General features: G+C 33.6%; 1 non-coding gene across 1 annotated transcript; it reads left to right on the top strand.

Annotated features, from left to right (window-relative positions):
• The first annotated feature begins 22636 nt into the window (after positions 1–22636).
• Positions 22637–22711, top strand: Trnal-caa (transfer RNA leucine (anticodon CAA)). The gene has a single exon. It is a non-coding gene; the product is annotated as a tRNA-Leu (tRNA).
• Positions 22712–23807: the final 1096 nt, after the last annotated feature.

Below are 23807 nucleotides of genomic sequence, written 5' to 3'. Positions count from 1 at the left end.
TGCAATTGTTTAACTGTCTGTGGAGCTGCAAAGTCATGTAAAGCAGAAGTGAGATGATGATTGGTCCTCAATCTCTCCTGGCAGATAATATGCTCCATGCAATTCAACTGTGTGTGAGCAAAATGACACCTGTTGATGCTAAGTGTGAGGCATGCAGCTTTTAACCTGTCAAACGCTTTTTCTAGTCATTCTGCATCCTTAATCCAGTCTTTAGAAAACACTATATCTTGGAAACAGACTATATACTTTTTGGGTTTTAGACTCTGGAGAACTCCATTGAATAACCACTGGAGAGTGGCAGGTGCAATATTCAGTCCAAAAGGCATTGTACAACACTCATAGTAGTAGTATACGGGCAGGTTGATCGCACTAGGAGTCTTTTCCATGAACAACCATGAACAAGCATTTGAAGAACTCAGTTTAATATTTACACACTCACTCACAACTTTTATACAGCATTCTTTTCTGGTTAGAATTAACACAGTCAAATTAAAATGTGCAAAACGTCTCCTATCGAACACCTTCCGGTCGTTTCCGAATTTCAGGCCTCTGACCCTGTCTACACAACGCATCACAAAGATTAAGTTAAGAATTAACTGAACCTCTTAATTTTTTTGGTCGTTGGATGGTTGGTTGTTTGATCTGGGGGAGGTGACCAAACAGCAAGATCATCGGTATTTTTCAGGTCGTTATTAAGTACACAGGCCAGGAAAGAAAACGCTTTGTCAAATGACTAGCCCTTTCCACATTTGACTTGTTTAAGACTTCATCACATCTATGGCCACAGTCCTTCAGTCGACTTACTCATGCAGAGTTTCAGAGAGTAAAGATCAACAGTTTGTATATATGGTCAGTTTTCGAGAGACAAAGTTGATTCTAATTTCCTCATTTTCATCTGTTTATTTTGGATGAAACATAAATTATTTTCTTTCAGAATATCTCTTTTTTGGAACACACGAATTGCAAACAACATGTAAATGTCAGTGACAATACTGAAATTAGTATTAAAAAAGAAATTTGAAATGAAGTATGTTCCTGTATTAACATAAATGGAACTTACATCAGAGGTTTCTGTTGTCCAGTACACAAAATACACATGAATAAGATGGAGAGAGAGATAACAGGCACGTTCTGCAGGAAGGTGCGGTTTGATAGCAAGGAGTGCAACCTTCAAACTTAGATGAAACTCGATGCTCACAGCTCGAGCATTCAGTCAGCCTTGAGGCTTCATACAGAGTGGAGTTAAGCAACAACTCTCGCTTGTGGGCATCGAGAAGCAGTTTAATAGATCGTTTTTTGTTTATTTTTCAACTGATTTTAAAAATTCAAAATGCTATTACAAATCCTCAGTTAAAATTCTGCACTGTACATCGAATGTCAAATTCTTTTTACCATACATTACAATATATGCAAGTGTGTCATTCGGAATTTTATTATTAAAAGTGATAGACAGTTTTTTGTTGTTTTCTGAGTGGTTAACACAGTCTTTCTTGTAGACATATTTACGACATATATAGAATAATTTTCAATGAAATTGAAGAGTGTTACATTACCACTAATATTCAATTGTGTGAGTCCTAAAATTTAGGAAAGCGCCTTATGCATTTTGGTAATTAATTAGTGGATCTAGATTCCACATTTCTTGAGGAAAAACGTCGTTATGCCCATTTTTTAAAGTATATATTCTGTAGTTTTACATGATCAGATAAAGAAGAATCAATCAACTGACTATTATTTCGTTTAGTTTGGAAAACAACGAAAATAAAGTAAGGCATATCAAATTCAGCAGAATTGTAGTAATTAGTTAAGAGCATTGGTTATGATTTATTATGATAAATATAAAAATCATGATGCAGACAAAGCTAGTTATATTAAGTTAAAGACTAAATTCAGATCAGAAATCAGGTTAGCAAAGTGTGAGGCAAATGACAATTACATTAATAATTCTGACAACAAATGTAAAGCTGCATGGAACGTTGTAAAGACTGAACTGGAGAGAAGTAAGAACTGTAAAAGTGATTACTGTAATGTGAATATCACACCAGATGAATTCAATGCCTATTTCGTTAAAGCTTGTGACATAAGTTCCTCTGCTGCAGCTGAGTCAAAAATAAACATCAACAGGAACTAAAGGAAGCTGTATCTTTCCTACAACACATGGAACACATTTCTCCTGCATGTGAATGGAAAGAGGTCCAGTTCAGTGATATCATGAGATCAATTGCAAAATTAAGAAGTTCAAGAGCAGAAGACTTTGCCTTTTTTCATATCCACCTCACGTATGGAGTGCTGTTATTGGGCAACGCCTCTGGGGCAAAAATAATTTTTCTTTGGCAGAAAAAGGCCATTAGGTGTATTGCTGAAATGAGAAAACATGTATCATGTAGAGACTATTTCAAAGAGTTAAAAATACTGACACTTACATCACTGTTTATTCTCAGTTGCTTAGTGCACATAAAGGAAAACCAAGAGAGCCATAAACTGCACAAGTCTGTACATAGCCATGACACACACCAAAGGCAGATGATGGACATCCCAGTTACTAGGCTTAAAAAAACCAAAACAGTTACACATACACAGGCATACAATTATTTAAGATGCTACCACCTATAGCACACAGTGTATCACTGAATGTCTTCAAAAATATTACGACAAGGTGGCTTCGACAAAAAGCATTCTATACAATAGAAGAAGTTAAAGTATGTAATAAAAGTGATCTAATCTATCAAACCTGCTGTATGACATGACCACTATATTACATGAAGACTTCTGAAAATGTTATTGTATCATTCGGTTGTGCTTTATTTACATAATGTACTGTATGACATGACCACCCTATTACATAAGTTCTTCTGAAAATGTTATTGTACCATGCTGTTGTGCTTTATTTACATAATGCATTTTCCCCAATGGTTAACATTATTAAGCCTGTCTCATTTATATTTGTTAAAATGTTTTTCTTAGCATGTGTATTGTGTTACACATACAGTATCTCCTTTTGTCATTCTGCACAACACATGTATGTTTAATGACTACTAAACATGTGAAGTATAAAACATGAAACTTCCTGGCAGATTAAAACTGTGTGCCCGACAGAGACTCGAACTCGGAACCTTTGCCATTCACGGGCAAGTGCTCTAGAGCACTTGCCCGCAAAGGCAAAGCTCCTGAGTTCGAGTCTCGGTTGGGCTGTTGTTGTTGTTGTAGTCTTCAGTCCTGAGACTGGTTTGATGCAGCTCTCCATGCTACTCTATCCTGCGCAAGCTTCTTCATCTCCCAGTACCTAATGCAACCTACATCCTTCTGAATCTGCTTAGTGTATTCATCTCGGGGTCTCCCCCTACGATTTTTACCCTCCATGCTGCCCTTCAATACTAAATTGGTGATCCCTTGATGCCTCAGAACATGTCCTGTCAACCGATCCCTTCTTCTGGTCAAGTTGTGCCACAAACTTCTCTTCTCCCCAATCCTATTCAATACTTCCTCATTAGTTATGTGATCTACCCATCTAATCTTCAGCATTCTTCTGTAGCACCACATTTCGAAAGCTTCTATTCTCTTCTTGTCCAAACTATTTATCGTCCATGTTTCACTTCCATACGTGGCTACACTCCATACAAATACTTTCAGAAATGACTTCCTGACACTTAAACCTATACTCGATGTTAACAAATTTCTCTTCTTCAGAAACGCTTGCCTTGCCATTGCCAGTCTACATTTTATATCCTCTCTACTTCGACCATCATCAGTTATTTTGCTCCCCAAATAGCAAAACTCCTTTACTACTTTAAGTGTCTCATTTCCTAATCTAATACCCTCAACATCACCCGACTTAATTCGACTACATTCCATTATCCTCGTTTTGCTTTTGTTGATGTTCATCTTATATCCTCTCTTCAAGACACCATCCATTCCGTTCAACTGCTCTTCCAAGTCCTTTGTTGTCTCTGACAGAATTACAATGTCATCAGCGAACCTCAAAGTTTTTATTTCTTCTCCATGGATTTTAATACCTACTCCGAATTTTTCTTTTGTTTCCTTTACTGCTTGCTCAATATACAGATTGAATAACATCGGCGAGAGGCTACAACCCTGTATTACTCCCTTCCCAACTACTGCTTCCCTTTCATGTCCCTCGACTTGACTCGGTTGGGCACACAATTTTAATCTGCCAGGAAGTTTCATATCAACGCACACTCCGCTGCAGAGTGAAAATCTCATTCTGGAGTATGAAACATACTGTATTTACTCATTCAGAATGTTAAAAATGTATGACTTATTTTGAAATTATATAATGTATGTAAAATGACAATGTCAATTGCATGAAAAATGTTTATAGGTGGATCAATAAATCAATCAAAGAAATCAATCAATAAATCAATGATATATAACTGAAAATTTTTTTCCACTTAATCCAGCAACCTCTATGGTTTGTAGTTCAAAGAAAGAAATGGGAATTTTCGGATTTTCACTCTTTCTTGCTCTATTTCAAGTAAAGATTCTAGTTTTAATTTAACGACTGGAACATGAGCTTCCATCTATTCTACAACAGTTTTTCCTTCCTTAGGAAGTGTGGTTGCATCTTCAACTCTAGCTTGATTACGATCAGCCCATCTAAAAATAGCAACTCCAGCACTCGATGACCACATATATATTATAGTCCAATCTCCTTCCCCCAGTACTTATTTGCAATCTTTAAAAATTCCACTTAATAATTCTAATGGATAAAGTATTTTGTTCTTTTTTACTTCTTTTTTTTCCAGTATTAAAAATATGTGCTACCACAGTTAATTCATTTGCTAGAGTGAAAGTTAACTGCATAACAGGTGAGGAAGAAATAAATCGATGTTCCATTGTAGATAAAATATTGTTTCCTTTCTTTATGGAGACAACTTCAAACAGCTTCGTTACAAAGTTGTCAATTAACTTTTTATTGTATATTCCATCACAAGTTGGATAATCTGAACTGTCATTTCCAATAATACTAAAGCTCATGTGCAGTTGAGCATGATTAGCATGCATCCAACCATCTCTGACATCTATATTAATCTCCATGTTCTTGTTGGGGAGATTTAAGTTATTTCTAGTCTTTTCATTCACAAAGAATGATTAAAACTAAAGACTCTCGATTTTGTTCATGATTTATTAAGCAAAAAAATGATTAAGGCATTTATAAAACAATGGTCACAGTAGCTCCATTGCAGTGAATCAGACTATCATTTTCATCAGTTCTAAATCCTGTATAGCATCAAAAATTGGTGTGTGTACAGGATAATGTGGTTCATGAATTAGTGGTCCAGCAAATTCTGCATTAGGCTTGAATGAAGAAATGATAATTCTTTCTAGATGAAAATGATCAGTATGTTTTACTGGCATTAAATCAGCTGTGCTATAAGTTGATTAATTCGAATAGAATAATTTTGCAAACATCATTAGTGACACTTTTTATTAGATTCAGCAATTTGATCATTAAATTCAAAAATGTTTCTAATACTATCGTTTATATCCACATATAATTTTACATCACACTAATTAATTATTCTGTTCAAAATTTCATCTGCTTTAATGTTTATATTAGCCTTTTAGAATGAATTAATTTTTCCAAGTTTTTCAAGCTATATTGACCAATAGGAATTTATATTATTTCTCCAGAGCACTAAAGTTTATTATTAATTTTATGTAATATTTGGAGTTTATGAAGCTGTATAAAAACTGACTAGTGTTACATTATTATAGCTGTCTCATATAGATACAGTAAATCTTTTTTTGAGAACAAATGGCTTACCACTTAACTGAAATGGGCGACTCATTTATACTAATAAAAATTTATATAAATAAATGAAAATCGATTGGGAACCAAAACTAAGACTTCCTGGGAAGTCAAAATATAATCGCAGTATATTTTTCCAAATTCTATTCAATGTGAAATCATAGGACCAAACAGTTGTGGAAAAAGACATTAATTATTGACTGTTATATTAAGATGGTTAAACTGGGATAAAATAAATCATTTGTATGTTTATTCAAAAAGTTTAGATCAAGTGAAACATCGAGGATTTATAAAAAAATCTGTAAAACATTGAGGATACACATAATGAGATTGCTACTTTTATTGAAAATAATGATGAATGTGAAGATAATTCTGTGGTTATTTTTGACGATTTTATTCTTGGAAATTAAGAAATAACAAATGAATATTTTACTACATGTAGACATAAAGGAATAGGTTGTTTTTACTTAGCTCAGACTTGTTTAAAGATACTACAACAGTTAGTCAGAGGTAATATCAATTTTTTAAATATTTTCAGACAGGATGACATTTTTCAATCATATTTAACACGAGGTTGTTAGCGATTTAAGGAAGTTTGATGATTTTAAGATAATGAGTAGTAAATGCAGGAATGAATAGTTTGCATTTTTTGGAATAGATGTGACTAGGAAACCAAATGAAGGGAAGTTCAAAAATAAAATGCAGAATTTCATAAGTGTTAAACAATAATAGTGAACATAATTCTTGAACATGAAAATCAAAGTTTTAAATGTAATTGGTTAATGTTTTTTTGTCTTTAATAAATGTTTGCAAAGTGCAACCCAGAGGTTGTAAAACAATGGGACCACATGGGAAATGAAATGAGCAATGAAAAGAAGAATTTAAAAAATGGGAAAAACAACCAAGAACAGAATATGAAAAAAATTGAAAAATAAAAACCAACCCATTAGTACTGCAATCGAAAAAGTATAAAAAAGAATTGCAGAATTAGGTGATAATGTGTTAAAAGTGATTGATGAAAACAGAGAAGTTGAAGAACAAATGGTTCCTTATCAGCATTATTTAGCAGAATTTAATGATATTCCTTCTACTAAACAATATGAAAATCCACACTATGACTATACTTTAAGTGAATCAGAAATACAAGATTTATTCAAGAACTACGAAAAAGGAGTTAAAAGTTGAGTGAAACAAAGCACTAAACAAGTAAACATAAGTGAAGGAATGCTAGAATATATCAATAACAGTGAAGATAAAGTTTTTGAATTAAGACATGCCGGTTGGTAAATTGCCGTTAACATTTGATGGGAATGAAACAACAGTTTCTGATAGGATGTCTGAAGATACAGATAGATTAATGTATCGTTTAAGTAAAAACTAATAACTGTGGATGACATGAAAAAAAATTTACCAGTTCTGATTTAGCAAATTATGCAGATATATCATACCATTAAGGACCATTATAGTTTGGTAATGATTCAAATAAAATAAAATCAAATTATAGTAATAAATGTAAATATTTAATAAAAGAAATCGTTGATAACTTTTTTCTGCCATTGAGAAAAAATTTAGATAATTTTCATCAAAGTGAGGCTGAATAAACAGGTGAAGACTACGTAAAAAGTATATAGAAAAACTAACTGAATATGTTTGGATGAATGATGTCCATCAATGAATGGGCAGATTAGCAATAATTTATGGAGAATATTTAGCTGGAAATAAAAATTATCATAATGTTAGTGATTTTATCAACAACAATTTGAAAGGAATTTCTTTTTGATAAGATTTTTGAATAATCTTCCTCACACATTTTGGAAAAGGGAAAAATATGGAAAACGATTAGTAAATACTTTGATTAACAAATTACTATTTGAAACGCATGTTCCTGGTTATTATTATTGTTGTCCTGGAACAAGATTAGAAGAAAGATTTTCTAGAGGTGATAAAGGAAATAATCGATTAGCAAAAGCTTGTGAAAGACATAATATTGCCTGTAGAGATAATAAAGATGTGGGAAAAAGACACCAAGCAGATAAAAAACTTGCTGCAAAAGAAAGAATGACTGCTTCAGATGTTTCAGTAGGAGAAAAATTAGTGGCAACTGCCATTAGAGGAATAATGTAACGAATAGGAAAATTAGGGATGGGTTTAGATGTTGATGAAAATAGATGGGGTTTATAACAATATTAATAAAGTTTATCTATATAAATGAAAAACTTCAGCACTGAATACAAAGTGCTACTTAGTGGCAAGACTAAACCAAAATCAAGTAAGATTAAACTAAATGATGATCATCTAGATAGTGTTGATCAGTTTTTAACTGATGTACAAAAAAGAGACAGAAATAAAACTAGTGGTAGTCTATTCATTACACTAGGTATTCCTGTAGTGAAAATTTTTTTTGAATATGTAACAAAACAGAAAGAATGTTCTGGGCTAACAAAATGTGAAGGTGCATTTCTTCCTTTAGTGTTGATGGCATTAACATACGTAACAACTATTTGTTCACTAGTTGGTGGTTCTGCAGCTATTGCAAAAGCAGTGATAAATAAAATGGAAGCTGTTAAAGAATTAAAAGAGCGGAAAAGACATAATTTAGTCATGGAAAAGAAAGCTGGCACTGGAATGAAAAAAGTAAAAACAAAATGCAATAATAATTAGTTTCCATCCAGACCCATTAAGCAGTTTTGATATAGAGAAATTCCCTAAGGAATTATAAATAAAACACATTCATTGAGTATTCATGATGAATTACCCACTAATTAAAAAATTCCTGAATGTAAATAGTTAATTTAGGAACATCTGATCATGATGGTACTCATTGGATTGCTTATTACAAATTGCTGATATTGAATTTGTTTTGGATTCATTTGGTGGAATTTACCGAAAGAATTAGTAAATTATGTGAGAAAAAATGACTTACAATCTAACATTGAAAGAACACTGAATTTAACAGACATCATTTGCAGTCATTTATGTTTACTTTTTTAAAACTGTTGTCAAATAAGTAAAACTGTATTATACTTAAAATTTAATAACTGGACATTTTTGGAAGTAAGCTGAAGCCGCAGTCTCAAGACAGCTACAGTATCAATAAGCAAATAAACCTAGAAAAAATGTAAAAAATTGTAATCAAAAACTGAAATTTTCAATCAAATATCAGAAAAGAAATTAATTCAAAACAGACAAATTAAATACTACAGCAAGAATCTAACTGATGTTTATAATAATGACGTGTGATGACGGCCTCCCATCAGGTAGACTGCTCACATGGTGCAAGTCTTTCTATTTGACGGCACTTCGGTGACTTGCGCGTCGACGGGGATGAAATGATGATGATTAGGAATTTTCTCCTGAGCGGAGAAAATCTCCGACCCAGCCAAGAATCGAACCCAGACCCTTAGGATTGACAGCCTGTCGCGGTGACCACTCAGCTACCGGGGGCGGACACTGATGTTTATAATCCATATGCAGGATTAAAATCATTAGTATATGGAATAATAGAGAGTGTAATCACACAATTTCAAAATGAAATCTGTTATCTTTTTCAGAGTATCTAAAGATTATTTAAGAGTATTTAAAGATAGAACACTGCTAGGTACAAAATATCCTGGAAATGGTTATGATGCAGTTAGCAAACAAAATTTAAAAATCGAATAAAACATATTTCCGCAAAGACTGAATACATAATATTTTAACACAAATCAGTAACCATGTCAACAAAGAAGATCTAAAAAAGTTGAATAGAGAAATATTCTAATGCAATTCGACAAAACAAATATAATTTATGGAGATTCTATAGAAGGTAACCATAATAAGATGCACAACATGAATACAATTCTTAATTATGCGCTATATCGATATGGTGCATGGAAAAGAAGGGTATATGATAAACAATTAATTGGTTTTGCTTTTAGGACTGCTGATGAAAAAAACACATAATATTCGGTATGTATTTATCCTTTAAAGTTTTTGTTATTGGTAATAACATGGAAAATGGTTTATCATTTAATGTTTCCATTTTTCATAAAGTGTGTTTGATAATTGTATGAAATAACTACTGCTAACCAGTCAATAAAAATATGGCATAAACAAATATTCTAACTGTAGGTTTGAAAGATAAAGTTAAAACTAATCATGTAGGTGTAAAAATATTTATGCTTCACAGAATAAATTAAATCTTGTTAAATTTTTATTGTGTACAAATGGATAGTAACATCTAATTTTGAAGTGTAAAAAAATTTATTGAAACACATAATCCTCAGAGATTGATAACTAAAAATGGAAGACAGAGAATTGAAGATCTATGTACAAACTGTAAGAGTAAAGGAGTAAATTCGTTTAAAATTGTTGAGAGAGACTGTTAATATTCATGAAAAATTATTAACAAAACCTGGAAACTGATGAGAAAATTTTTTAAAAGGATATATGTTCTTTCTTTCAGAATTGAAAATGATAGCAATCAGATTTAGTCGAAACGGTGTCAGGCAATTTAATTTAAAAGAATTTCAAAAATAAATAAATGATAGAAATAGTTATTAACTGTATTATGTTGTATTTCAAAATTTGCACAGGCTATTCCATTTAAAGATAGAACAGATAATGCTAAAGTATTCTCGAATAAAGATTTCAAAGAACATATGAAAAAATTTAATATTAATCATTACTAAATTTTTACAAAACTAAAATCACCTGTTGATGAAAGAGTTAACAGAACATTAAAGGAAAAGATCTTACAAATCACGTTGATTAATATAAGAAGACAAAATGCCAATAATAAAAATAAAACCAACAAAACTTAACGAAAAAGTTGTAAATGGACTACTATTGTATCTAATGGTGAAGCTAATTTAAAAATGGAGATAAAGTGAGAATTAGCAAATTAAAAGGAATATTCGAGAGAGCATATGCTGCCAATTGGTCAATGGAAATTTTCGGAAATGAATATGTTATTCATTCTCATTGAATTACATATAAATTGAAAGACATAAAGGAAATTTTTAAGAACAAGAAATACAACATGCTAATTATCCTGATGTTGATCAAAGTATTGAAAATGAGAGGTAATAAATTAACTGGTAAATGGTTGGAATCTGATCATTCACACCAAAATTGGATAAATAAAATGACTGTCATATTATAAAATACTAACAAAACTTTTTATCTGTAAATATAGAGCATTATTGTTAATCCAAATCGGTTTGGTACTGATTATAATATTCCATTCTGATAATAGTTTTATTAAACAAGACTGAGTATATTTTGATATTAAAATGAAGGTTAAAAATGTTTTAAGATCAGAACTATTTGAGAATATTAAATTTGAGCTGACTGAATCAGATGATTGATTTAGTGTGTTTGGCTTATTAGATGTACATAAAAATGGTTATGAATGTTATATAAAATATAATTATGATAAAGTACTTGAAAATCTACTTTTATGGAGAAGTAATTAATATTTCATTGCAATTTTAATTTCATTACATATTACTGGTTCTGCACTACTTTTCCATTGTTTTTGTTCTTTAAAAGAACTCCATACTTTTGTATTAAAACATGATCTGTTCCCACTTTGTCTAATAATTGATTTTAGATAGACTTAAATTAATTTTATTTATACAGTTATTTCAATCTGTGTTTATTCTATTTCATTAGGTGTAATTGGATTCATTTATGTAATTCTGTCAAGTAATTCTAGTTAATGTGATCAAAATGTTCGTTTATATTCTTAATCGTAAGTTTAACAATCTCAAGTTAAGTTGTGAAATGTGATACAAAAATATCTATATTCCTCTTATCTCTAAAATCTTCAAAGAATTCACAGCTTAATTTTATTGCTATATTTACATTATGTACTTTATCATAGTAACATTTATAAAATTGATATTGTTCATTGTATGGAGAAAATAAATTAGAATTTCTAATAGACAAATTGTCTGTCTTTCCTATTTTAAAATTACGGATTAAAGGATATATTTTTGATGTAGCTATGGTAATATACCCATTTTTCGTTATTTGTTTAACCTTGTCAATAAAGGTTTTCATGTTTGAATCGAATTTTTGTAGTGTTTTATTTTTATTTTCTACATCGTATTTTCTTCATATTTGACTGTTGGTTTACCTTGAAATTTTATTGCGAGTTGTTATATTTTTGTTGAATTTGAACAGTTTCACATTAGTTTGTGTATTTAAGATAATCAAAAAATATTTCTTCAAGACTGATATAACAATCTTTAATTTCATTAGCAACTTCAGTTCTTAAACTTATTTCAAACTTGCTGAACTTTTTAATGGATAATGATATCTAAATTTGCTCATCTAAATTATTAGGAGTATGTGTTTTTACTTCATTCTCACCATATTCATAGTCAAACGGAAGAGGTTTATCAAATTTCATTTCAGCATATCCGAGATTATAATTTTGTAAGGATTTAATGAAATTTGCTTTAATTTCATTATTTATTTCATGCATACCACTTGGAAGTCCTGCAATTCCATAATGAACAAAACACAAAATATCACTAGTAATTAATATATTTTTCCATTTCCACAATCAGATCCAATTTATACGGAATATACATAAATGACTTCACTAAGAGTGATAATACTTGTATTTTCATTCATTTGAGCCATATGTTACCCAAATAAAGAAACATCTACATTTGTAAATCAATCACCTAATTAAAATGTGCCACCATCACCATGAACCATGGACCTTGCCATTGGTGGGGAGGTTTGCGTGCCTCAGCCATACAGATGGCTGTACCATAGGTGCAACTACAATGGAGGGGTATCTGTTGAGAGGCCAGACAAACGTGTGACTCTTGAAGAGGGCCAGCAGCCTTTTCAGTAGTTCCAGGGGCAACAGTCTGGATGATTGACTGATCTGGCTTTGTAACACTAACCAAAACGGCCTTGCTGTGCTGGTACTACGAATGGCTGAAGGCAAGGTGACACCACAGCTGTATTTTTTCCCAAGGGCATTCAGCTTTGCTGTATGGTTAAAGGAAGATGGCATCCTCTTGGGTAAAATACTCCAGAGGTAAAATATTCCCCCATTTGGATCTCCGGGTGGGGACTACTATGAGGACATCATTATCAAGGGAAAGAAAACTGGCATTCTATGGATTGGAGCGTGGAATGTCAGATCCCTTAATCGGGCAGATAGGTTAGAAATTAAAAAAAGGGAAATGGATAGGTTAAAGTTAGATATAGTGGGAATTAGTGAAGTTCGGTGGCAGGATGAACAAGGCTTTTGGTTACTCAAATACAGGATTATAGATACAAAATCAAATAGGGGTAATGCAGGAATATGTTTAATAATGCATAAAAAATAGGAGTGCAGGTAAGCTACTACAAACAACATAGTGAATGCATTATTGTGGCCATAAAGCCCACACCTACTACAGTAGTACAAGTTTATATGCCAAACAGCTCTGTAGGTGACGAAGAAATTGAAAAAATGTATGATGAAATCAAAGAAATTATTCAGACAGTGAAAGGAGACGAAAATTTAATAGTCATGGGTGACTGGAATTCGGTAGTAGGAAAGAGGAGAGAAGGAAACATAGAAGGTGAATACGGATTGGGGCTAAGAAATGAAATTTGCACAGAGCACAACTCAATCATCGCTAACACTTGGTTCAAGAATCAAGAAAGAAGGCTGTATACATGGAAGAATCCTGGGGATACTGACAGGTTTCAAATAGATTATACAATGGTAAGGCAGAGATTTAGGAACCAGGTTTTAAATTGTAAGACATTTCCAAGGACAGATGTGGACTCTCACCACAATCTGTTGGTTATGAACTGTAGATTGAAACTAAAGAAACTGCAAAGAAGGTGGGATTTTAAGGAGATGGGACCTGGATAAAATGAGTAATCCAGAGGTTGTACAGAGTTTCAGGGTGAGCATAAGGGAACAACTGACAGAAATGAGGGAAAGAAATACAGTAGAAAAAGAATGGGTAGCTTTGAGGGATCAAGTAGTGAAGGCAGCAGAGGATCAAGTAGGCAAAAAGATGAGGGCTATTAGAACTCCTTGGGTAACAGAACAAATATTGATTTAATTGATGCAAGGAGAAAAAATAAAAATGCAGTAAATGAAGCAGGCAAAAAGGAATAAAAATGTCTCAAAAATGAGATCGACAGGAAGTGCAAAATGTCTAAGCAGGGATGGCTAGAGGACAAATGTAAGGATGTAGAGGATTATCTCATGAGGGGTAAGATAAATACAGCCTACAGGAAAATTAAAGAGACCTTTGGTGAAAAGAGAACCACTTACATGAATATCAAGAGCTCAGATGGAAACCTAGTTTTAAGCATAGAAGGGAAAACAGAAAGGTGGAAGGAGTATATAGAGGGTCTATACAAAGGCGATGTACTTGAGGATGTAGATGAAGATGAAATGGAAGATACGATACTGCGTGAAGAGTTTGATAGAGCACTGAGAGACCTGAGTCGGAACAAGGCCCCCGGAGCAGATAACATTCCATTAGAACTACTGACGGCCTTGGGAGAGCCAGTCCTGATAAAACTCTACCATCTGGTGAGCAAGATGTATGAGACAGGCGAAATACCCTCAGACTTTAAGACGAATATAATAATTCCAATCCCAAAGAAAGCAGGTGTTGACTGATGTGAAAATTACTGAACTATCAGTTTAATAAGCCACAGCTGCAAAATACTAACGTGATTTCTTTACAGACGAATGGAGAAACTAGTAGAAGCCGACCTCGGGGAAGATCAGTTTGGAATCCATAGAAATATTGGAACACGTGAGGCAATACTGACCCTATGACTTATCTTAGAAGAAAGATTAAGGAAAGACAAACCTACGTTTCTAGCATTTGTAGACTTAGAGAAAGCTTTTGACAATGTTGACTGGAATACTCTCTTTCAAATTCTTAAGTTGGCAGGGGTAAAATACAGGGAGCGAAAGGCTATTTACAATTTGTACAGAAACCAGACGGCAGTTATAAGAGTCGAGGGGCTTGAAAGGGAAGCAGTGGTTGGGAATGGAGTGAGACAGTGTTGTAGTCTTCCCTGAAGTTATTCAATCTGTTATGAGCAAGCAGTGAAGGAAACAAAAGAAAAGTTTGGAGTTGGTATTAAAATCCATGCAGAACAAATAAAAACTTTGAGGTTCGCCGATGATATTGTAATTCTGTCAGAGACAACAAAGGACTTGGAAGAGCAGTTGAACGGGATGGATAGTGTCTTGAAAGGGGGATATAAGATGAACACCAACAAAAGCAAAACGAGGATAATGGAATGTAGTCGAATTAAGTCGGGTGATGCTGAGGGAATTAGATTAGGAAATGAGACACTTAAAGTAGTAAAGGAGTTTTGCTATTTGAGGAGAAAAATAACTGATGATGGTAGAAGTAGAGAGGATATAAAATGTAGACTGGCAATGGCAAGGAAAGCGTTTCTGAAGAAGAGAAATATATTAGCATGGAGTACAGATTTAAGCGTCAGGAAGTCGTTTCTGAAAGTATTTGTATGGAGTGTGGCCATGTATGGAAGTGAAACATGAACGGTAAATAGTTTAGACAAGAAGAGAATAGAAGCTTTCGAAATGTGTTACAGAAGAATGCTGAAGATTAGATGGGTAGATCACATAACTAATGAGGAGATATTGAATAGGATTGGGGAGAAGAGAAGTTTGTGGCACGACTTGAGTAGAAGAAAGAATCGGTTGGTAGGACATGTTCTGAGGCATCAAAGGATCACCAATTTAGTATTGGAGGGCAGCGTGGAGGGTAAAAATCGTAGCAGGAGGCCAAGAGATGAATACACTAAGCACATTCAAAAGGATGTAGGTTGAACTAGGTACTGGGAGATGAAGAAGCTTGCAGAGGATAGAGTAGCATGGAGAGCTGCATCAAACGAGTCTCAGGACTAAAGACCACAACAACAACAACAACAACAACTAAACTGTGAAGTTTTATTCAGGCTCAATGGAGATGAAATTTTTATTGTCTATGAAGTATATAGAAAACAATCAATATTACGATAGGGGTCAAAATAATTTTATTAAGCTACAGCAAAAATTGTCTTTGTAAATTGAAGTCAAGAAGTGTACATAATATGAAGTGGGGTAGTGGATTGACAACTTTAACTAACTTAAACATGCAAAGAACGTACATTTGTATATTCGAAGAGATGATGATGGAAATTGCAAAAAAAAAAACAATAAAATAACATCGTTTTGAATATTGTATATCCAATTGTATGATTCATTTGAAACGAATTTCGAGTGAATATTATTCGAAAATATTATTGTCAGTAGAAAATGATGAAGACCAACAGACTGAAGCTTCCTCAAAAAATGTATTGAGTGTCAAGAAGTCAAAGCTTTTGATAGGTTTTACTGAAATCTAGAGGCAAGCACTCAAGCAGATGCAGGAGTTGTCTTAAGGACTTTCATAAACACAGATGGATTAAAAAGTCTTATGTATCTCATTTCTCAAAAGTCTAATTTTTCTCATTTTTCAAAAGCCTGATTTTAATATCTGTTTGAATAGAAGATCAAAATGTAGAAGATTTTGAGAAATTTTACAGCTGCCCAACGGTATGCAACAGACTGAAAAAATTTGATTGAATTAATTTAATGACTTGATCAAGGCTGTAAGCATGCCCAAATATAAATTATTTTTACGGATTTGACATTGACATCTATGAAAAAATTGACTACCAAGAGTATACAATATAGTGAGAATAGATCATACTTATTTATTGAATAATCAATTACTTGAGGAAGAAGAAAAGAAGAATCCACTGAAGAATGATTTATTTGATATTAAGGAAATGAGAGGTAGATTTAATGAAAAGTTTTGATCTTGATTTGTTGACTATAAACTTGTTTTTTTCGATGACAGTATTAGTACACTCGTTACAGCTACTGAGAAATAGATTATATAACTCCATGGTATAAGTAACTAAACAAAGAACTAACTTCAGAAAAAGAGCTATGATAAATACAACAATTTCAAATTATCCAATTACAACAGGCTATAAAGCATCAAATAATACTAAACAATATGTTCAAGTTTTGTGTCATAAACTTAGAGATCTATTAACACCTGTTGAATCTATTGATTTAGGAAACAATTCATTTAATATTCAAATGTTGGCAAATTTGGCGAGGTGGTCCAAAAAATAAATTTATAAATTTAACTATGGATAAAGACATCAAAACGTTTACTACAAGATTTAATAATCATGATAATCAATGCTGTTACAGTTGCATTAACATTTCGCACAAATATTGTCTTAATCAGAGAACTAACTGATGCTGAAGTTAAGAAAATCAGAGAATGTGAAAAATACAAATTACAAAAAGGACTAACAACGCTTTTATATAATCAGTTAGGTGAATAGAACGATGAGTGGTTTACTCTAGACGATATTAAAAATGTTGCAAAATTATTGGATATTCAAATAAATGTCGTATATGTTGAAAATTTTAAATTGGTTACTACAATGATCCTGTATAAAAATCACAACCATTTCGATATAATTAACTGTATGAAAGCATTTTAGGCTCATCATATTTCTGTAATAAATGTAACAAACCATATAACAACAAAGACAAACATAAATGTAAAATAGAAGAGACATATGGATATTATGCAAATGACCTGAGCACAAAACTGCAGTAAATAAAACACATTGCGAAAAGTGTGATGGATACTGTTGTAATGAAGAATGTTTAAAGAATCATCAAGACGATTGTGATTCGGGTTACGAATGTGAAGAATGTAAAATGATATGTTTGAGGTCAGAAAAACATATATGTGGCTTCAAGCTATGCAGAAACTGTAAACGAGAAGCAGAAATTAAAAATAATCAATGTTACATGCAATACAAGTTACAAACAGGTGGAATTTTTTAAAAAAATTGAAGAATGTAAGGTCAAAGGTTGTCCAAAATGGAGTAAAAATGCTTGTCATGTCAATGAAGAATTTAAAATTCACTATGTTCTTGAATGTTCTGAAAGCAGTAATATAACTGGACGAAACAAAGCTATGTGTTGTAAAGATGGAAAGCCAAAGAAAATTTAATGTACATATACTGAAAAATACATGTTTTTTGATTATGAAACTCAACAGGAACAGGAATACATATTCCAAATCTTATAATTGTTTGCTATTTTAGTGGAGGTACTGTTTACAGATTTAAGAGGAATTATTCACTGGTGATATCTAAAGAAAACAAAAATTATACATTCATAGCTCGTGGTTCTGATTCAAAATTTGTTCTTAAGTATTGTGCTGAATATGCAATAAAACTGTATATTACCTACTCAGGAAGTAAATTAATGTTACTGGAGATAGAAAACAGATTGGTCTCAAAATGATAGACACTATCAGTTTTGTACAAGCACCACTTGTTTTGAAAGATATTTTGGAAAAAGAATATTCTGCACGTTTATTAAAAAAATGTGGAATTGAAAATTACGTATGACCAACTCCTGATATCAAATGTTAGTGTGTTGACAGTATAATACCAAAAGCAAGAGAAGAATTTCTCAAATGGCATAGTGAAAAAGTTAAAGAAAATTATATATTCTATACGAAAAAAGAAATTGGTTAATATTGTAATTCTGGGATAGATATTTTGAGAAGAGGTTGTTTAGAACTGAGAAAACAATTTCTAGAAATAGCTAATATCGATTCATTCTGTTATTTAACAATTTCTGGAGTTTGTATGGCTATTTACTGATCTAAATATTTACTTGGAAACACAAATATTGTATTGGACAAAGAACAAAGTGAAAATTCCTGTAAAGAATCTATACATTGGTTAAATAGTTGAAACAATAAAAACCTTCAACATGCACTTACTGGTGGAGAAGTAAAAATAAATAGAACAAAAGTAAATGGGTTTGATAAAGAAACAAATACTGTTTATCAATACTATAGTATGTTTCTGACATGGTTGTAAAAGATGTTTTAAAACTGAAATGATTAACAACAAAATTAAAGAAACAGTGGATGATTTATGTGTACAGACATTAAGAAGAAGTGCAGAAATACGAAATGCTGGATATGATTTGGCTGAAATGTGGGATTGTGCTTGGATTAACTTACCTATGTATAAAAACTTAAGAAACTAAACCAGTTACCTGAAACTGTTGGACTATTGGATCCAAGAGATGCTTTTTTCAGTGGTCATACAAATACAATAAAATTCAGAGCTAAAGCAGATCGTGTTAACCCAAAAATAAAATATATCAATGTACGCAGTCTTTATCCTAGTATACAATGTTATGATTTATAGCCTATACATCCACCAATACAATATATAAAATAGATTGTTATAACAGTGAATGGTATAGTTTAATAAAATTGAAGTATTAGCAACTAAGTGCTTGTATCATCGAAGTTTTAGCAGTATAAATAAAGATGGATAAAAATGAAAAACTGTTGTTTCCATTGTGTCTGAAATGTGGAGAAGAAAAAAATAAAAAATGTTTCATAGCATTGAAAAAAGAAGTTTTATTGAAGTTTGTCCACCTTATGACATGTTGAAAGCTATAGAAAGATCTATAGGAATATCTAAATAGAGGGGAATTTTGAGGAAAAATGAGAAATGTTGTTTAAAAATTATGAGCAAGATAAAAAAATATATCAAAGAAAAATTGGTATTGACTTAGATGGTGACCAAAGAAAAGTAAGTCCTGGAAAACGAGCTGTTGCAAAGATATGTCAGAATTCATTATGAGCGAAATTTGGACAATGTCAAAATATGAGTAAAAACTGAGTATGTAACAAATTTACAAAGATTTTATGAAATATTGTTGGATGAGCGATTAAATAATATTGACATAGACTTTATTAGTGAACCAATGGTTCAAATGAAGTACAATTCGAAGGATTATTATATTGAAAATGATACATGCACTAATATTTTTACTGCCTCATTTATTACATCAAATAGGAGACTCAGTTTATGTGATATTATAGATAAACTAGGAGAAGCTGTTACATATTTTGATATAGACACTGTAGTGTGTACTGATAATGGCAAAAATACCATAGAAACTGGTTGTATGTAAGGTGAATGAACTGAGATATTAGAAGATAATAAATGGATTAAAAATTGGACTTTGTCTGGACTAAAACGTTATTATTGAGAGAAAATGATAAAAAAAGAAATGGAGGTAAAGGGAATCATGTTAAATTATTACAAAATTCGAAAGCTGAATGATAACTCATCGATGAAATTAACTAAAGATGAGGTAAAGGCAAAAATACAATTAGAGTACAGTCAAATAATTAGATCTGTGAATAGTAAAAATTTAGTGAATGAGGAAGCTAAGAAAGAATTATCATTTCAGTAAGATAAAAAAATTGTTCTAGGAAATTATGATACAATACCATAACATTTTTAAAATCATTAATAAATTTTAATTCTATATAAATGGGGGGGGGGGGTTTTGAAGAGTCTCAATGACATTAATAATCTAATTCATTTAAGAAGATCAGTGAGTTAAAAGTATTTGCTTAATATATTATTACTGATTGTGAATATTTACATACCAGATGTAGTGAAAAAGTTTGTATTGATGTTAACAATGAGATAAAGATTATTTTTCCACACAGATACTCCAAATTAATTAGCAAATGGGATTTTCATTATTTTGGAAAAAGGTAATATTAAACTAAGATACGAAGGTATGAAGAGACTTAAAAGTAACAATAATGAATTTCATGATTTGGAACTCATGATGTGAATTACCTCTATTTAAAATTTCGTCTAGTCTTCTCCATTTCGAGTTTAATTGATTTATCTTTGCTTGGAATTAATTCGATTGGTCGCAAATTGTCTAGATTGTCAGATGGGTAAGTTTTTACCTACCTATATTTATATGAAGACCATTCCTGGAAAAATACAGATTTTTTAAATTAGTTCAACTGCATTCAGTGTGATGAGGAAAAATGCTACACAAAAACAATAAGTGAGTACATAATATTAAATTAAGTCGTCAAATGCTTGTTCATGGAAAACCCTCCTAGTGCACTCAAATGCCCATATACTACTGATAGTGATCCGAATTGGTCGTAAATGCATTCTTTGGTTTATCTTCTGGATGTATCTCAATCTGATGGTACCCACTCTTCAAATCCACCATTGAGAAAAACCTACACTGCCCCAAGTTCTCCAACGTTTCTGTTATATTCGGAAATGAATAATGCATCTGCCACTGTTCATACATTCAAATACCTGTAATCACAACAAAAACGGTACTTCCTGAGTCTACCAGTGATTTCTTCCGCATCTGTAACCTCTGCTATGGAAACTACGACTCCCCTTGGAAGATCCACTTTCTCCTGCCCAAAGGTGTTCAAGCTTATCTGTACCATTACTTGCCCATTTATATTCCTCACATTTACTATACTACCCGAATAAAGCAATGTTTCTCATCTAATACATTGTCTGCCCCCAGTAGCTGAGTGGTCAGTGCGACAGAACGTCAATCCTAAGGGCCTGAGTTCGATTCCCAGTTTCATATCTTGCAATAGCTCATAGTAGCAGTCAGTATTCGCTGCTTGACCCTGGAGTCTAACGAACCAGCAGTGGACTTTTCAGATCCCAAACCAGTGTCATCACCAACTTCACTGCAGTAGTATCCGCCCCTGGTAGCTGAGTGGTCAGCGCGATGGAATGTAACACCTAATAGCCCGGGTCCGATTCCCGGCTAGGTCGGAGATTTTCCCCGCTCAGGGACTGGGTGTTGTGTTGTCTTAATCATCATCATTTCATCCCCATCGACGCTTAAGTCGCCAAAGTGGAGTCAAATCGAAAGACTTGCATCTAGCGAACGGTCTACCCGACGGAAGGCACTAGTCACACAGCATTTATTTATTTTATCTAATACATTGTTACTTAGCAATGGCTCTACCAACGATAAAGGCTGTTGTGGGAAATCAGTACCCACCTATATTATGATTAACTTTCGTGTACCTGCCGGTGCTCTGTCATGCAAAACCGTCTTTAACGTATTTGTATGCTTTTAACTGTCACTACCTTAGCAATTGGTGTACCTTTGCAAATGCTGTAGCCATCATGAAATAGTTCCCATTGAGCTCAAGCGAGTGTTGCAAAGTGTCACTCGTGCCTAACGTGAAAGCCTGACCCAAGTACTGCATAAAACCTTTGCCCCACAATCTGCAACACTTCCAGCTACTTGCAGAATCATACATTCCATATTAAACTTGAGCTATATTGTCCCTACTAAATCTAACTTGTTATTCCTTATTGAATGCAATCTATACATCACAATTAGCAGTCCCTTCTTTTCAACGAGGCTCAGACTGACAACCAGTACATCCAGAATGAGATTTTCACTCTGCAGCTGAGTGTGTGCTGATATGAAACTTCCTGGCAGATTAAAACTACGTGCCGGACCAGCAAGTGCTCTACCAACAGAGCCACCCAAGCACGACTCACGCCCCGACCTGACAGCCTTACTTCCGCCAGTACCTCGTCTCCTACCTTCCAAACTTTACAAAAGCTCTCCTACAAACCTTGCAGAACTAGCACTCCTGAAAGAAAGAATATTGTGGAGACATGGCTTAGCACTTACCCGCGAAAGGCATAGGTCCCGAGTTCGAGTCTCGGTCTGGCACACAGTTTTAATCTGCCAGGAAGTTTCATATCAGCGCACACTCCGCTGCAGAGTGGAAATCTCGTTTTGGAAACATCCCCCAGGCTGTGGCTAAGCCATACCTCCGCAATATCCTTTCTTTCAGGAGTGCTAGTTCTGCAAGGTTCGCAGGAGAGCTTCTGTAAAATTCGGAAGGTAGGATACGAGGTACTGGCGGAAGTAAAGCTGTGAGGAGGGAGCGTGAGTCGTGCTTGGGTAGCTCAGTTGGTAGAGCACTTGCCCGCAAAAGGCAAAGGTCCCGAGTTCGAGTCTCGGTCCGGCACACAGTTTTAATCTGCCAGGAAGTTTCAACCAATACATGTCCTTCAGTGTTTACTAATAGACTGAATTTCTTATTTTTTGTCCAAACCATCAGGCTACAACACACCTCTGCGTGCACTACTTCAGCAACATCATTTTCTGGGAATGCCTCCCGATGGCAGTAACATCCCCTTTACCGTTTAACGTTTTCTTCCTATCTACTCATTTCTCCTGTATTTTAACCCTATGCTCCTGAACCTTATGACCTTTAAGTGCTAGGGACCGATGACCGTCGCAGTCTGGTCCCTTTAATCCCCCCCAAACCAACCAACCAACCAACCTTTAAGTGCTGGCAATTAAAACACTGTGGTTGGCGATACTGTACCTTTAGATGCCCCGGTTTTACACATCGGTAGCACTCCTTACCTGACGCGAATACTTTCCTATCCCTTCGTGTCCTAATCACACTGTCTATTTCTTGTAAGTGTGTCACAGCCTGAAGTGCTGCGACTAGATCCTCACGGTTTTCAGTTCGCACCTGTCACGAAATATCAGACGGGGCTCCACGCAGGAACACATACAAAGCTCTGCTCTCTGTCTCCTCTCCGCCGCTGGATTTCGAGGTAATTCGTAAGTCTGTATGTTTATCTTCCGAATTCTGTCAGAAAACTCCTCTACTATTTCATTTGCTTTCTGCATCAACCTGTTCCTCTTCTCGTTAAGGAATCAGAAACCATTCTGTCTCCTTGATCTCTGCTGTAGAGCCTAAGCTAATTCCGAAAATGTGAACACTTTGCTTAAACACTCATGATACAAAACGTAAGTTTTCGCATCACTCGTGAGACATAGCTTGGCCATCCGCAAACACACCTCCTCTGACCAATTACAAAACTTTACAGTAACCTGGACATCAAATGTAAAAGCATTCAGGTCCTTTGGTGTTTAACAAGAGAAAGGAGTTATCAGATTTGAGGCAGAGGGACCCAGAGGGATAGGAGAAACAGTTACCTCAGATTTCCCTTCGTCATCTCTTGACCCCAGTTGCTGTAACGACTTCAGCTGCTGCTAGACATGTGAAATAAATGCTTTCTGATGCTCATTTTCTGCTGTCAAGACGCT

This window comes from Schistocerca cancellata, chromosome 8 (genome assembly GCF_023864275.1).
Source record: "Schistocerca cancellata isolate TAMUIC-IGC-003103 chromosome 8, iqSchCanc2.1, whole genome shotgun sequence".
Lineage (NCBI taxonomy): Eukaryota > Metazoa > Arthropoda > Insecta > Orthoptera > Acrididae > Schistocerca > Schistocerca cancellata.
Note: the sequence above shows the minus strand (reverse complement) of the source record. Positions and strands in the feature narration are given on the sequence as shown.